We start from the raw sequence: 16,469 nt of genomic DNA, 5'->3' as shown, positions 1-16,469 counted from the left end.
CACTGGGAAACCTGCTGTCACTGATTTGTCAATAGCAAAAAATAAACAGTGAGGGACAAAATCAGACGCAGTAACACTGACAGGTAGGGCTTTTTAAAGCGCTGTGAAAGCGTGTGATCGTGATGACCATTTCATCGCACTCTGTCACAACACCGCCCTGCATCTGTTGACTGCTTAGCGACCCGTGCTAGGAGACATCAATCTACCCGTCGGCATGCTTTGAACACTTCAGCCCCATCTGCCTCTGGCTCTGCTGCATCTTGCCCGGGAGGGCTGGCATTGAGCAATGATTTCATGGGTTCTGCATGCATTTGATAAGGACACACACACACACACAGAAACACCAAAAAAAATGTATGATTTCTTGCAAACAAAAGTATATAACAAGTTCCCATAAATGGATGAACAGTATATGGCAGAAACACTCAATCGTATCTTGTGGAGCTGTGGTCAGTCAAAGAAAATCTATTTGTGAAATGATACTGTACAATGCTTCAACCAAAAATCTGCTTAACTGAATCGACAGCAGAGCACTGACTGCATTCTACCTGCTGCACTCTCCTGCTTTACCTTAATGAATTATAGATAAACATAAAAACCCAGCATATTAAATCATTTTAACCTAGTTATTTTACACTAAAGCAACACCAATGGACAGCTGACCTTCTGCCCATGTTTGTAAGATTTCCAAAAACAGAACTACGGTAACCGGTAGGGGTGCAACGATACTCGTATCGATATTGAACCGTTCGATACAGTGCTTTCGGTTCGGTACGCATATGTATCGAACAATACAAAATTTTTAATTTATTTTATCAACTTTCCTTCTGACGATGCTGTCTGTGTTGAGCGCTCAGTGGATCTGCGCTCGACAGTGCAGCCTAGGCGGAGGCGTCGAACGCAGATTCACTGAGCGCAGGGCAAGCTAGCGAGACAGAAGTTAAGCTCTCCTTGCAACATGGCAAATTGAACCTCCCCCACCCTCATTCAGATCTGGCGTTTGGAACTTTTTTGGTTTTCATGTGACGTATGACCCTGAAGGTAAGCGAGTCATGGACTAAAGTAAAACAGTATGTTGGATGTGCCACGCAATGCTCAATTACATGGGTGGGAGCTAGTGTGTTAGCGCAGTTAGCTCGTTAACGTGTTGGCCGTCCAGCCCCACGCACGGGGAGATCCGCGGTAGCTCGTTAACGGAGATTTGCCGTGTTGTGGCGTTAACGTCATTTCAACGAGATTTACGCTGACAGCACTAGTGGGAACACAACGAATATGACTGCACATTTACGCAGACATCATCCTAGTGTAAAGACAAGTGGAAGCAGACAAAAACAACAAGCATGCATGCTACAAACTTTACCCGAGTCATTTAGACAGCCGTTAGCACATGATTCTCCTTATGGGGACCTGATATGTTTAATATGCTGCTGAGAGTATACCCCAGAAGAAGCGTATAGTATAGCTTTTATTTTGGAAAGAGACATTTCTCTGTAATAAACTCTCTTTTCCAAAGATGAGTGATTCCTCAATCAGATACAGGGCTCGCAAAATCACTAGCCCGACGTCCCAGGGGCTAGCGATTTTTCCAGTCGGGCTACCAAAATCTATCTCTGCCCTGCCTGTCGGCCTATCGTAGGAAGGAAAAATATATGTCAATGCTTTTGCATTCTTTCAGAAATGTAGCTGGGTAATTATGTCATTGGCATCGGTGAGCCACTGTCAATATGTGACATATTGAAATCGCGTTTGAATTTGCGCTTGTTTTTTGCTTTCACTTTGCAATCGCGCGAACTGTGTATAGAGAGCGACAGTACTGATTGGTGAGTGATGATAATTTGCGCACCAATTCCTCTGACATTGTCTTATCAATCGTTAGCTTACTATGCAAACATGACAAGTGAAATCTCCCGCAGCAAGCTTAAACTTGTGAGAGGTTGATCGCGCAGAGAATCGCTGAGCGTTATGTGAGTGCATGTGTAAAAGCAGCAGGATATATATTTTAGTTCTGCTGAGCCAAATAAGACAGGTCAGGGTGAAGAAGTGACAGCCAAAGAAAAGTTTACCACAAAGTTATGACAAATCAGACTATAAGGCAAAAAGAAAGTGCAGCTTTATGGTTTCATGGACAAAATTTCTGTGGCTGCAATATGACGAGCTAAATAACCAGGGGTGCACATAAGTGGTCCGCAGGTGCGCATTCGCTGTCAAAATAAAAAACACGCACAAGATAAGAAGTTGCAATGCGTGTTTGCGTACATAAGATTTTCAGGAGGAGGACAGACATTTGTTTAGAACTCTTAAAGATGTCGAAGAAGCTCCTTTAAGCAATTACTTTGGTGTTCCTCCACCTCCAAAGAAATGTCAGGAGTCCGAACCACAAAAGAAGCACGTATTCTCGGAAAAGTAGTTGCAGGAGGTGAGCTGTCTTCAAACAAATGATGAACGCACAGAGATGTGGTGCGGAATGTGCCGTGAAAATTTAATAAATGAAAAATTAAAAAGGCATGAACATTTTTTTTTTGTATCGAAAAAATATCGAACGTGACACCAAAGTATCGAACCGAACCGTGAATTTTGTGTATCGTTGCACCCCTAGTAACCGGTGATCCCAACACAAGATGAAGATGGCTAACAGGCCCCATTACATGCTTTTCTGTTTTTAAGGGGAGAGAAGGCTTCACATCCAGCTCGGTCTGGGTCTAGCTGCTGCTACTGGCAAATTCCAGAACTGGAGAAGATGCTAAATGCCAAAGACACTGAAATATGTGCCAACTCTGATATATTTACTCCCAAAGCCTCAGGCCTGAAGCACAAAAGTTGGCCAGCCATTTTCAGAGGATATACTGTTTTGTTTGTTGAAGTGAGATATAGCTGACGCTTGACTCTTTGGCCTTTTTGGGGGTTTTTCCTCAGAAAAAAAATGGTTATGCAGACAGTCTTATTTAACATGTCCCTCTTTTCCAATAATCTGTGGTTCTGAGAAACAGCCCATGTATGGACAGGTAAAACAAATGATTTTAACCGGAGAGTATCAAAGGCGGACACAGCTTCCGGGTCTACAAAGGGAAGCCAACACAAAGTGCTTTCAACCTGCATTCTTTCCAATGGCAGGCAAGGTGTGACTTTTCTGGTTGTGTTGAAGTCTACACAACCACAAAACAGTGCTTGGCCCCTTTTGTCTTTGACCTCAGTACACTTCCCTTTGTCCACTTTGCAAAGCTAACAATGAACAGAACTTTCCATTTGATCAATTATGGTCATTCTAAGAGGCAGAAAGAATGATTATTCTGGACATGCTCATTGGCTCAGGATTTGAGATTAACAAGCTTTTATCCAATAAGTTTGTTCAGTTAGGGTGTTTTGACACCTATAGTTCGTTTACTGTGGTCCGAATCACTTGATGAGTTTGTTAACTTGTAGCTTCTTCCTGTGGTTTGGTTTGTTTTCACACAGAGAAAAATCCAAGCAAACAAAAATGCATGACTACAAACCACATGAGAATGAGTCCCCTCATTGGACAGATGGAGTTTGTTTGGAACCATACCGAGACCACCTCCTCCAAAGGATCTTGGTGGATCCACCTTTTGCTCTGTCTCAGACCAGCTTCAGCCACCCCCAAGACCGTATACTTGGTAAATGGTCATGGATCCAACCCAGAGTGCTGCTAATGTAACGTTTCCTTCAGAGGTTATACCTCTGGCTGTCCAACCAATCAGAATATGATCATATGTGACTCAACCCGACCAGCAAACCTCGAGATGACAGCGATAACATCTAGAGGCCGACTAATGCCAATTTTTTAAGGGTAAAAGATTCTGATCTTCATATACATATTTATACTTACATTTATACACTCTGCAATGCCAGGTGCTCAGCTGCAATGAGCACCGAGAGCATTGTAACAATGGAGCTAGGATGTACTAATGTCTTTCCCTCTATTTCATTTTTATCTCTCTCTGTGTGTACGTATTGCTCGCTCACACAAATGTCTGCAATTCCTCAAAAGACTGCATTAGCACGCCACCTTTATCCCCCTTAAACATCTCGGCGGGTCTTCAAAGTTTCTAGCTGGTTGCCGGCGAGGTAAATAACAACTCCTCTGTGACAACATCTATTTAGCACAAGGACACATTTCCACATATTTCCCTCTGCCTCCATTTAAATGCTTTCTCCCCACAGAGGAGATGTCCCTATCTGCTATATAGGGCAGGATAGCTGCCTAAACCAAGGAGAGCCTTCCCCTTCTCTGCTGTAGATAAGAACAGAGGTCTTCTTGTCCCTGTTGAATTCTATCATCTAGAAGGCCCTGCTGATCCGAATGCCCCACAACATCAGCCACAGCATATAAATGCACCCCATTCTTCGTGCTGTGTGTCTGTGTGCATTTATCTGTGTGTGCGTGCGTGTTTGTAGGGGAGCATTTAGGGGAATATGTTCTCATGGCCAAGGCGCTTCCTGGGGTCTTTTGAGAATAAAGGTCAGATGAAAACAGGCTCAATTTAAGTTGCTTGTGAGAATTCCCATGGTTTCCTCCTTCATCTCTATCTTCCAGATAATGCCAAAAAAAAAAAAAAAGGCACAATGAGCAATTCTCTGCAATCTCAGAGAAGCTCTATTGATTAGAAAATGCTACAAATGCTGCATGTAATCCAGGGGCACAGGAATAAGCTGAGCCTGACCGAATGGCAGCCTCTGTTTCTCTCATCCCACCAGAAGAGCTCTGAGTGCAGGTCCCTCATTAATGGCACAGCGGATGCATCTTCTGTGTGATTATGGAGGAGCTCGTCTGCACGAAGTGTGGTTCATTCTCAACAGGTCCACGGCAAATATACATACTTTTTTTTTTTTTAAAGCATGCTGGGGGAAAAAGACTGCAAGTAACACAACATATAATTCATTCCAGGCATGTTTTTTTTAGGGGTGGGGGTCAATGCATCCTCTCACTCAGCTGCTGACACACACTTTAGATATGAATCAAATTCGAAGAATTTTCAGTGAGAATAACCTCAATCAGCATCCACCGTGTAAACCTCAGCCTACCTGTTAACGTGGGATCCACGGGTGCTGGTAGGGCGCCAGATTCCCACTGCTGTTCTCTTCAGATTTCGTCCTTCTCCTTAAACCTTCCGCCAGCTCGCGGGAAAAACAAAGATAAAAATGAAAACAAATAAAAAGAAAATAGCTCAAATACTTTGGGGAGGGAGGGGGGAGGTCCCCCTCGGCAGAGCTCTACCTCGTTCAGTTCAACCGGGCCGGCAGGTGGGACTTCATGGCTGGAGACGATGACAGAGTGGAGACTGAATCCCAAAAATAAAGCTGCCTCTACTGCAATACCCACCACAAACAGCTCGGTTTAGTAGGATTCTCCATACGAGCAGCCGAGCTCGGGTTGGTCCCCGCAAGAAATGAATTTCTCTGCTGACAGTCCAGCGTGCCACAGGACCAATGTCTCTTTTTATCGAGGCCTTTAAACTGCAAAATAACCCCGAAATAACCCGGACGTGTCTGCGGGGACTCGGCGGATTTGACAGCCGGAAAGTATCACCTGTGTTGACCAGTGGTCTCAGCTACTCAGGTTTACTCTCTCGGACTGTGTTTTCTTCTTATTTTCCTAGGACGTCGACGATAAATCCAAAATAAATCCCAGTAAAGACAGCCAAGACGCTGCCGAGCTTCCGGCTCGGCTCGCTTTAGCTTGTATCAGAAACGGCGGACGCACAAATCGCGGTGCTCCAGCAGTCTCGAAGAGAAGGATGCTGCCTCTGCCGCTGCTGCTGCTGCGAGGATGCCGTGACCGCTCCGGCTGGCCGTCGCGCGCTCGCGCACGTGCGCACCCTCGTAAGGCACGCACGCAGGCAGGCAGCTACGCTCGTCCCCGGCGTGTGACGCGCGCCGCAGTGTCCTCCCTAGCAAGCCGGTCGCCCTGGCAACGCTTTCCTCTGACCTCAATATGGTCGCTGTTTCTATTAAAGCGTGTGGCGTTCAGCGTGCTTTCGTTGACATATTCACTTGCTAGTGACAATAGGTGTTAATCCGCCCTCTTGTATAAAGGGTGTTCCTTCTTCTCTTCAAGGGGACTAAAAAAATAGTGCTGAGGAGTTTCTTTTTTTTTGTCGGCATCACTCTCCTCCTTTCCTCCGCTCGCACCCAGCCCGGCAGATCTGCATCATCATGACGTCAGAGGACATTAAAGGGATACTATCCCATTTTTTTTACATCCTCTCCTCCATCACTCTGCATCTTTCTTTCCCTCTATCCCTTCACCATTCTCCTAACCTCCACCATTTCCTCATCCATCCACTTCAGTTCATACTGGCAGACTGGCTAGTGCTTACTGCAGAGACATATTTGAGGCGTGAAAATCACATTGCCAGGGCCAAATGAGACAATAAACTAATTTTACAGTGAAATCGCGGGAGATAAAAATGATACTCCCGACTTCACCAGCTTGCATGATTATTTATTTTATATTTTACTTTAAGGGATAATAATCATCAAACATCCAGCACGGCTGGGTCCCTGATCTCATCAGTGCAGATGGTAATGGCAGTGTGGTGGCAGCACCTGCTCCTCTGGATGCAACACAGCCACATGCCTGTCTTATTACCAGGTTCGTAACACAGCCAAACATCTGCCTCCGTCACTATTCCACTGCAGAGCCATGTATCCACAGTTGGTGGCTGATGCCTGCCAGGAATTCCCAGCTCGCTGAATAAAACTTTTCTTTTTTGTTTTTTGCTCCATCGTCACCTTCTGCTGTTTGCAGTCACTTTAGTTAAAGTATAGTCTAACAACGGTAACCCCTAGGTACAGCCAGCTGATGCCTGTGCTCCCAGACAGATTTACAGCTTTACATCCGTTCACTATTCACATCCTCATAAACCACAGAGAAACAGGCTGTTTCTCCACCCATGTGGGGAGCTGATCTGTTGTCAGTCAGCCAAAACATCATGTCCACCTGTCTTGCTTTTTACCTTCAGACACCTCAAAAATGCCTGAGAGGAGGCGGAGAGAGAGAGGGGGAGAGCGGACACTGTGGGGCTAAAATTTCCACTACTGAGACAAATGGTCTCTGCCGGTCGATGTTCATTCCCCCCTTTTGACATCCCAAGGCCAATCTGAGGAGGCAGAGGGCCTGTAAGTGCGTGTCTGCATGTACAGCTGTGATTTTGATGTCCTACACTTGATAGACCCTAGCCAGGCATCAGAGGTAATGGCCCACCAGGGAAACCTGATACCTGAGCCTGCATGGACCATCCATGCCTGCACACAGCTCATTCCTAAAGCCGTGATGCTATTTTGTTAGAGGTCAGTTTTGCGGTTGTTAAGCCCCGGTGGGAGCTGCTGTCCTGAGCAGAATTCATGTGTTTATGTGTGTGTTCCAACATCATTAAAGCCGGTTGTGCTTGATTACTGCAGCTCTCTGCATAACTGACCAGTCAACCGCCCCTTTGATGTGCCCCTGGGGTCCCTGCAGACACCCACCTCAGATTCTTTTCTTCTATTGTCTGGATTTTCAAAAGAGAGCTACTTTAAAATGAAATAGTTGGTGCCCACAAGGGAAACAATGCGTTGAGACTTACAGGGAATACATTGTTACACTGATGTGGAAAAAAAATAAGTACATCCAGTGGGGATTTTTTAACTTTTTCATCATATTTTTTCCATCAAAGTATGAATTCTGCATCTTAAATCGCAAAAGAAGAGAGCACAGTTATAGAATGGCCTGTTCAAAGCCCAGATTTGAATCCAGCTGAAATGTTGGGGGATTTAAAATGAGTTGTATATGCAAGGAAAGCCATAAATCCTGCATATGAAGGGAATTTGAGTGATTCCAATCTTTTGACATCCAACATCTTAGCCACTCATTTATTTTTACTTGCATCCAGTTATGTTTAGGATCAGTGTTAAAATTCTCAGCCTCATATTCTGAGCGTTTCACAGTCAGGCTGATCTCACTATCGTTCTTTATGTTGCCTAAAACTCTACCTAAGCTTTCCAGTGTATCGTAGCCGATTCTGTGGTTCAAAAATCAGCTAAGCTGTGGATGCATCAGACTTTTGTATTATGCTTTTTTAATTTGTATTTCTTGCACGTGCAAGAAATATATCTGTATCACCTTTATTTCCAGTGGTCTTTGTTTTGATTTTGAATCCAGTTTTCTTTCTATCTTTGCTTTAAAAATCTGCCTTCAAAATCATTTCTGCATGCTGTGTATCGACTTTACAACCTGCTTTGCTTGTTTAGAAGCAGAGGCTAAATTAATAACGGATACGACGCTAACTTAAGAGGCCAAAGTGTACATACTTTTTTTCCACCAATGCTTTTTTACAGCTATTATCTTTAAATACATAAACAAAGGAAAAGCAAGCTTCTGTTCTTCAAGTACATTACTAAAAAGCTTGCAGTTTTTTCCACCAATAATTTTTACATCCATTGACGTAAATCAGTTGAAGTAATTTTCTTTGTAGTGTTGTTTAGTACCACCGCAAAACTAACAATTTAGCTTGCACTTGCTACAAAATGTTCCTTTTGCACTACAGACAGTAACGCAAGTGTTTGAGTCCAAAGTGTACTTACTTATTTCACTGAATAATTTCACACATAGTAATAAATCTGTTGAATAAATAAGTGAAAAAAGCTAATTATCCTTATGCTACTGTTGAGGTAGACCACCAAGAACCTAAAAATGTCGTTGGAAAGTGTTACACTTTATTCAAAAACAATACGAGGATGTACGTGCATGGCACTGTAAGGCACAGTTACACATGTCCACACCCTGTGGATTTAATATTCCATTAACAGGCAGGAACAACTGCTACATTCTTCAATATCACAATCAAATAATTTGTTTGCTCTGAGGTGTTTGCAATAATATGTCACTGCAATCTCATAAAGCCATTAACCTTTCTGTCTCAGGCACCCAGAGTATTTTCTCTCCGCCTAATTTACTTTCCAGCAACCTGACCCAGTAAGTATACCCACAAATCCCTTCTGTGTTTGCAGACTGAGACGTACGACACTGTCACACACTTTAAAACCGACTGTCCAGGAGAAATACGTTATTGGTCCCTAGTAATTAATTCACAACGACTGTAGTATGCACTCACCTATGTACACATAGTCGGAGGGTATTACTCCTCTGTGGGTAGGGAAGGCCTGCAAAAGTCTGTTCAAATAGCTGGCAACAAACTCAGAGCCAAGAGCTTTTAACTCACAAAGCTGTTTAGGGGAAAAGAGACAGAGCTACTACATGGCTGGACCTTAGCTTGGCAGGAGAAGCAGAGGGACTGCACGGTACAGACACTTTAAATGCACTCATTCTCCTCTTCTTCTCGCAACAGTAATTATCCTTCAGTCACACAGCGCAACAATGAAAGCTCAAAATCTTGCCCCTCTTATCCTCCCTCGGTGGCCTTATTCCATTCTCTGTAGTGTCATCATTACATCTTTAAGGCTGTTATATATCACACAGTGTCTGCTCTTTACTGCTAAAATTGTCCCAGATAACCTTTGTTGACTTGTGCATTGCTTCACCTTCCTTCTCTTCAGTCTTTATACCTCCGCGTTGGCTGTGAGGCACCTGCCTCAATCAACTTCCTGCTCTTTACCTCCTGGTGTCATGCTGTGTTTCTCACATTCTCACTTATTACTATAAATGTTGTTGTTGTTGTTGTTTTTTACCAGAGAGTTGTTTATTGGAAGTGTTGCTCTGCTGCAGATTGCGATGTATGAGTCAAAGTATAGCATAGAAAGATAGCTTAAGTATTAGTTAGATCTGTGGAGCACGGTGTCATTGTCCATTCTCAGTATACACTGGAGATAAAAGATGGAGTAGTCGCTGTGAATGGTCTAGCATTTGCTATGGGTGTCAGCTAACGCTAGCTATTTGGTTGCATTCAGGCATTTTAACATGGAAGCTAACAGGGTTTGAAACACTTATGGAGCCAGCCGTAAGTGTTCACGAGACTCATTAAAAGTCTTTGGCACCCAGAGGTTGTGTACTTATTTTAATGAAGAAAAAAGTATTTCCTCTTTGTCACATTACTGATGTGTTACAATCAAGGGTAATAAACGCTACCTGCTAGCCAAAACTAGCACAAGACTAGCATGGTTTTTATATGGGCTACAGAACTTTAAACTGCATGCTGAGGAAGCTTAATTGCAATAAATGTATATTGATAATTTATCACATTGCACAAACACATCTTGGTTGCACATCTTACAACAGTAATCTTTCCTTTTATACCTGAAGTTGGAAGATTTCTGAGTCATGAAATGAAATGATCATGATGTTTATAAGCTAGGGTTTTTTTTGTTTTTTTTTTCAAGCCTTGAAAAAAATATCAAGCTTGGCTGATTATTTAGCTTATAATATTTAGTGTTTATGTTGTTTTTTTTTAAATAAATAATGGAGCGGTCAAGTCAAGTCAAGTTGGCTTTATTGTCACTTCAACCATATACAGTTTAACAGTACACAGTGAGGCGAAACAACGTTCCTCCAGGAACCAAGGTGCTACATGCAACATAAATTTACAACATAAATTAACAGAAAACACTAAACTAGCTAACTAAGAGGCCTAGTTAGCTGTAAGTCCACATTAATAGATGCATGAAACGTTTCGGTCTCTACGAGTTCCTGATAGTAATAACCTGTTTCTTTAGCCACTGCTGTAGGTAGAGCAGTGTCTCCATATGGAAGAAAATGTAACCACTGCTGTAGTGAAGTGGCCACTTATTACTTCATATATTTTTTAGTAAGTCTCAAAACATCCAATTTCACTAATTTTCAAGGATCTTATGGTTTCACTCTTGTATCTTTTCATAAATTTCATACAAGACAGAAAAAACTTATAAGATTTATAATATCTTTTCCTAGGGTGGGAGATCATCGTGATTATATCTCTGTGTTAAAAGTGTGTAGACTTGGATTGTTTTTGTAGTGTTTTGTTTGAGAAAGATGCTGGCCTCCTCCCGAAGCTGCTAAATCAATACATTCAAGGTTAAGTGAGATCTAGAGGGGAAATGAATCCAGTATGTTGTACAAGATGTTGTAATAATTGCTAAGAGCATAACTGTCTCTGCAGAGAAACCAATACTTCTACACCACAAACCTCAGAAGGCTTATGACCTGCTGAGGTTTCTGTTGATTTATTTACCTGCTTTCTGTCTTCCCTCCATTTCCCACCCTCGCTCAGAAACCCTCTGCCAGCCTCTCCTCTTACCACTAAGTCTCCTTCCCTCCATCCAGCCATCGTCCCTCCCTCCGACCCTGCTTTCTGATATCTCTGCTCCTCAGCAAGCTTTCGCCCCCTTGGGGTCGGGGATCGTATCCCTCTTCTCTGATCTGAAGCAGCAGGGAGCCCAGCAGATTAGTTCTGAAGTAGCAAAGCTTGCATTGGTTCCCATCATATGCCGCACCTTCTCTCGCTCTCTGTAGCAGTATCTCAGTGCCACACGCAAACACATGCACATCCTATTAGCTGGAGAGGCATCTGTTTTTAATTGTACCCATCTGAGCACTGGCATAGTTTCCACATCCATGAATCGGCCAGAGCTAATTGCAGCGCCACATGTCCCTTCGATGCAGGCTGTTGCACTGAGATATAAAGAAAGAGAAGGAGAGAGGCCTGCACAGTGTGACTTTGCATTTTTCATTGACTCCTCCGAACTTAAAACTTTATGGCCTAGTGATCACATATGCACATGTAGTTTTTATTAACATTAATAGGTTCATATGTTGCAACGGTGAGTGAGAGAGGCTTCTGAGAGAGGAAGTCTGGACGCATGCATTATTCATGGTCAGGAGGTAGTAAACTAACATAATGAACAAGCGAACATGTGCTCGATTGATGCAAGTATTGAGCTTCCCAACACTTTATAGTGCAAATGGACAGCAGCATATGTTCAGCTCATACAGATGGCACACATACGGTATACACAATGGAATACACCCCTGTAATTAAATAAACCACATGATCTCCAAACCGGACAGTAGAATAATATCTGACAAACTCAAAATAGAGACCTCACTGCAGAACTCATCACACCTTTATTAAAGCCATTTGCTTTTTCTGTACTTCATATGACCACTTTAATTTTTGGTGACAGACTCAGGCCTCTTTAGCCTGGAGGATAACCAGTTTAAAAGTGAAGCTAGTGCAGGTCCCTTACTGGTGCAAAAAGAAAAAGCAGTCCCTTCTTTTTAAAATTGGAAAAATGCTTGTAAAAATTCCCAACTTTAACAATCAAAATGTTTACAGCCTGGTACAATAAATATGTTGGTTTATATGAATATGTTCCTTCTTCATAACAACTGTACATGGATGACTTTTTCTAACTCATCTATTTAGATGCCAATGCATGCAGCTGATCCAAGTATAAGAGGCCTCAGTCTGGTAGTTAGAGCTTCGTTGTAAAGTCGACCTCTTGAACGTGTTTGTGCCTTCTTAGGAATTCTTTAATGGATTAATGCATCTCTAGCAATACAATTCAAGGCTTCTTTTTGCTTTTTGTGGTTAAAAACAAAGCTGCGGCATGTTTGTGGCTGTACAGATGACAAGTTTTACAATTTTACCAATGCCGCCATATTGGATTATTAAGGCACAGTGAGGACTTCCAATTTTCCGAGTTGAAAGTCCAACTTGAGGAGGTTAGGGTCCTGACTGAACTTGAAAATTCCAGCTGCAAATGTATGCACTGTTAACACTAATTAATAGGTTTTTAGGACATGAACTGGACCCATAAGGTTTGTTTGCTAGCATTAACTGTGCACCCATGTATCCTGGCTCCTGCAGTAGTAACTAGCAGTAGTAAAAACACCAAACAAGAAGAACCAAATGAGGAACAAACATTCAAACATATTCAGGAGGGCTTAAGGGCTTCATAATATCACAGACTGTTCAAAAATAAATAAATAAAAAATATGGGTTGCTATGAGGTAGAGCCAGTCCAAGAAGTTTGTGCTTGCTTCTTGCTCTGTTTATATTTCTGCCTCTTTTTTTTTTTGGAAACTTGTGTGATTTTGGCAGTGTGCTTTGGGTTGTTACCGGGCAGGAATATTCCTCCACTGCGAGCTTTCTGGAGCCATCCTGTCAGCCTGTGTTTTTGCATATTCACAGGCATTTCTGGTGCCATCTATAAATGTCACATCATACATCACACTCATTCCTCTGAGCTTCATTGTGAGGAAAATGCATTTACTACAGCAGTCTTGGCTATAAGTCCACTCCAACTAGGCCACGCCACATGAATAGTTTAACTGATACATTTTCAGAGTAAGTTTGATCTTGTAGTTCTGTGCTACAGAGGGAGCAAGAGTTTGTTTTATTAATGTATTTTTTTAATGTCACGCATATATGTTTAATTATACCATGCCCTATAAAGTCCATGAGCTGTCACAAAATTTAGATTTCAGCTAATAATCCCTGTACCTGCTAGGTTTGAAGCACTTGTCCATCTGTTTTCCACAGCAAGACTATCCAAGTAATGCAGTGCTGTCTGTGGCATTTTCAGAGGACAGCCATTGTGGCGCTAATGACTACAACTTCAGCAAGTTGTATGATTCGCAGATGTTGTGCAGTTGGTTGGTTTTTCTATAGAGAGGGTGCTTCTGAATTTAAGATTTAACCTGCTATTAATGTGTCAACCACAAGAGTTTAGCTTTTACTGCAACACCCACGACACATGCAAAGATCCGTGAGCACATGGGAGCACATGCACCCACAGGATATAATAGCTGTGAGATTGATAATCCTGCCTGCACATATCTAGAGTGAACAGAAGACAGGGATTATGTGGTTATTTCAGCCACCGATCGAATAGTCATCCAGCAGTTAAATCATCTCAAGTAATCAGCATTGTGTTTTCCAAATGTAATGTTACAGGAGTTTACGAGCACAGCAGTGAGACTCTATAGGGAATCATAGTTTATGGCTTAATAACTAAAAGGAAAACTTAATAAATGTGCGTTTTGGGCCTCAGGCTGGCACACCTCTCACTATAGTGTTTGTCTCTGTTAAAATGCATTGTGTCATACAATATGTGGATTTTCAGGCCATCCATTATTCCAGCTGTTTTTGCCTGCCTTCTCTCACATAGTGAAGTTCCTGTCAGGTCCTCTTGTTTCCTCTCCTCATCCCAAACAGTGCGTGGTAGATGGCTTCCCCTTACCTCAGCCTGGTTCTGCTGGAGGTTTCCTCCTGTTAAAAGAGTTTTTCCTTCCCACTGTCGCCAAGTGGTTGCTCAAAGAGGGTTGTTTGCTATCTATTATTCTAAGGATCCACCTTACAGTGTATAAAGCACCTTGAGGTGACTCTAGTTGATTTGGTTGTTGTGAAAGCATCATCAGAATGAACAAGATGTAAAATAATCCTGCTGCCAGTGATTGCACCGATGTCCTCCAATGCAGATTTCACTGGCACTGGATGTCAATGAGTGTTGTCCGGATTGCTGGCCTTTGCAATATACTGGTGTGCCTATCGAGCAAAACACAGCCTCTTTAGTTCAATACACTGTGCTGTCAGCTTATCTTCCCTTATGTTTTTGAACATTGTGAACTAACAACCCAGAGAAAAACTTGTAGAGCATATTTTTTAAGTATTGTATCAGCTATTACTGTTAGGTGACTTAAACGGGTGGATTTAGTAGCAGAAACACACACGGGCTCGGGATTGCGGTGGATGCTGATTTATTTACAGTGCTAGGGGAATATTTACAAGGGATAGGGCTATGTACAGTGACAGGGTAAATGTGCGAGGAGACGGAGCCAAGCGGATGAAACAGAGCCGAGGTATGCGGGAGGATAGGTGGCGCACTGGAGCGACCTGAGGATGAGGGACAAACAGAGTTAGGGGATAGCGTCGAAAGTCGAGAGTTAAACTTAGGTGAACGGGGAGAGTTGGAGAGCTTACTTGAAACACAGAAAATACAGGTATGGGCAGTGGTGACAGGCTTAGGCGAGGTAAATCTCTGTCACAGATCCGAGAAGGCCAATACCAAACGAGACAGGCTGGTGCAGAGGGAAAGCAGGCAGGAAGACGGATCTTTAAACATACAGCTTAGTAGCGTGGAATCAACAGACTCTTGTGGAAGCGACAATACTCCGACACCAGACGTCCGTCGCACAGCTCCACAAATGCTCCCACCAGTAGTGGTTTTTGATATGGGCGACACGGGCGGTTGCCCAGGGGTGGCATCGTGGTGGGGGTCGGCATCACGGGCATCGGCAAAAAAAAAAAAAAAAATTGCTAGTACTCATGCTGCCCCGACATCATGCCAGCGCATATTGGGAACGGCATAGGCACCGATCAGTTTTCTATCGCCCATTTGCTGGGAGTAAGGGCGCCCTTCGTTTGCAAGGTGCGCCAGAGGGAGTGTTCGCCCAGGGCGCCAAACAGGCTAGGACCGCCACTGGCTCCCACTGATGAAGTCCGATGCGCCGCAGGTGTCCTGCCTACCTGTGCCGAAAAGGGAAACAAAACCCAGGAACAACAACACACATGCCCACCAGCTCCTAATAATTACTGCACAAATCTCATTTTATATGTCACAATGGATGTATATAGCCATATATTTGATGGATTACAAGCATTCCTGTGAAGCTCATACAATTGCTCCTGTCCTGGCCTATGATTGTTCATCCTCACGGTGATCTCACTGTGAGAAACGCATGCTTTCCACCACAGCTTTCATGTAATTTCAGTCAAAACTGAAATTACATGAAAGTAACCAATGAACTGAAAGTAACCAATGCCTTTATCAATCGTTTTTGCTATTTGGAGCCACTTGCCTGTGTTTCCATTTATTTATTTATTTATTTTAAACTCACTCCATGTCTCGACAGCAAAATTTATGTCCCGCAGTTTCATGACGACTCTTCAGGGATGCTGAGGCCATTCGCCAGTTGCTGAAGCCATTATTAGTAAATGCTGGCTCCAAATGAAACCCAAACCCTTGTTTTAATAAATATAAATAAGCAAAGCAAAATGCTAAACCTCTGTGCACACTGTATTCTAGCACATTTATATTGGTCCAACCAACTTTTATTTAAACTTATGTGCTCATTCTCAAATGGTGATGGGGGAGACTTTTGAAGAACCGGTCATCATGGGCCTTCTTGAGGACGAGCACTAATACCATCAGCAATGCTAGCATCCTCAGTGGGTCCCCTTCTTCATATCCATCATCAGGCTTTGCCTTTCCCAGTTTAGATCCCCAATGCTCCTGACATTTTTGTTGATTGTTGTAAAAGTTCACGCTCACTTTTAGGTTTCCATAACTGGACGTTTATTGATGAAAAAACGAACCCTTATGCACGTTGCTAAAGCTAAGTAGGCTAGCTAAAAATCGCACATTAGCTAACAGGAAGTCAGTGGAAGGACGTAAGTTCAAGGCTGCACCTTATGGCTAATCAGATCTTTTTTTCCCTTTAGTCTAAAACTATTTTTTAATAATGTATCTTTGTTTTT

At 42.9% G+C, this 16,469-nt stretch overlaps 1 protein-coding gene across 3 annotated transcripts in view; it reads right to left on the bottom strand.

Moving 5' to 3' along the window:
• LOC120739103 (neuroligin-2-like) overlaps positions 1-5,808 on the bottom strand; it is a 247,508-nt gene extending 241,700 nt beyond the window's left edge. For 2 of the 3 annotated variants that reach the window (XM_040040765.1, XM_040040768.1), the window contains exon 1: positions 5,041-5,808. The gene's annotated coding sequence lies outside the window, so the exon portion shown is untranslated. The remainder of the gene's footprint in view (positions 1-5,040) is intronic. The other variant, XM_040040766.1, reaches the window with a different exon arrangement.
• Positions 5,809-16,469: the final 10,661 nt, after the last annotated feature.

This window comes from Simochromis diagramma, unplaced genomic scaffold (assembly GCF_900408965.1).
Source record: "Simochromis diagramma unplaced genomic scaffold, fSimDia1.1 OVJJ01000317.1, whole genome shotgun sequence".
Classification (NCBI taxonomy): Eukaryota; Metazoa; Chordata; class Actinopteri; order Cichliformes; family Cichlidae; genus Simochromis; species Simochromis diagramma.
This window is presented reverse-complemented; position numbering and strand designations above follow the sequence as displayed.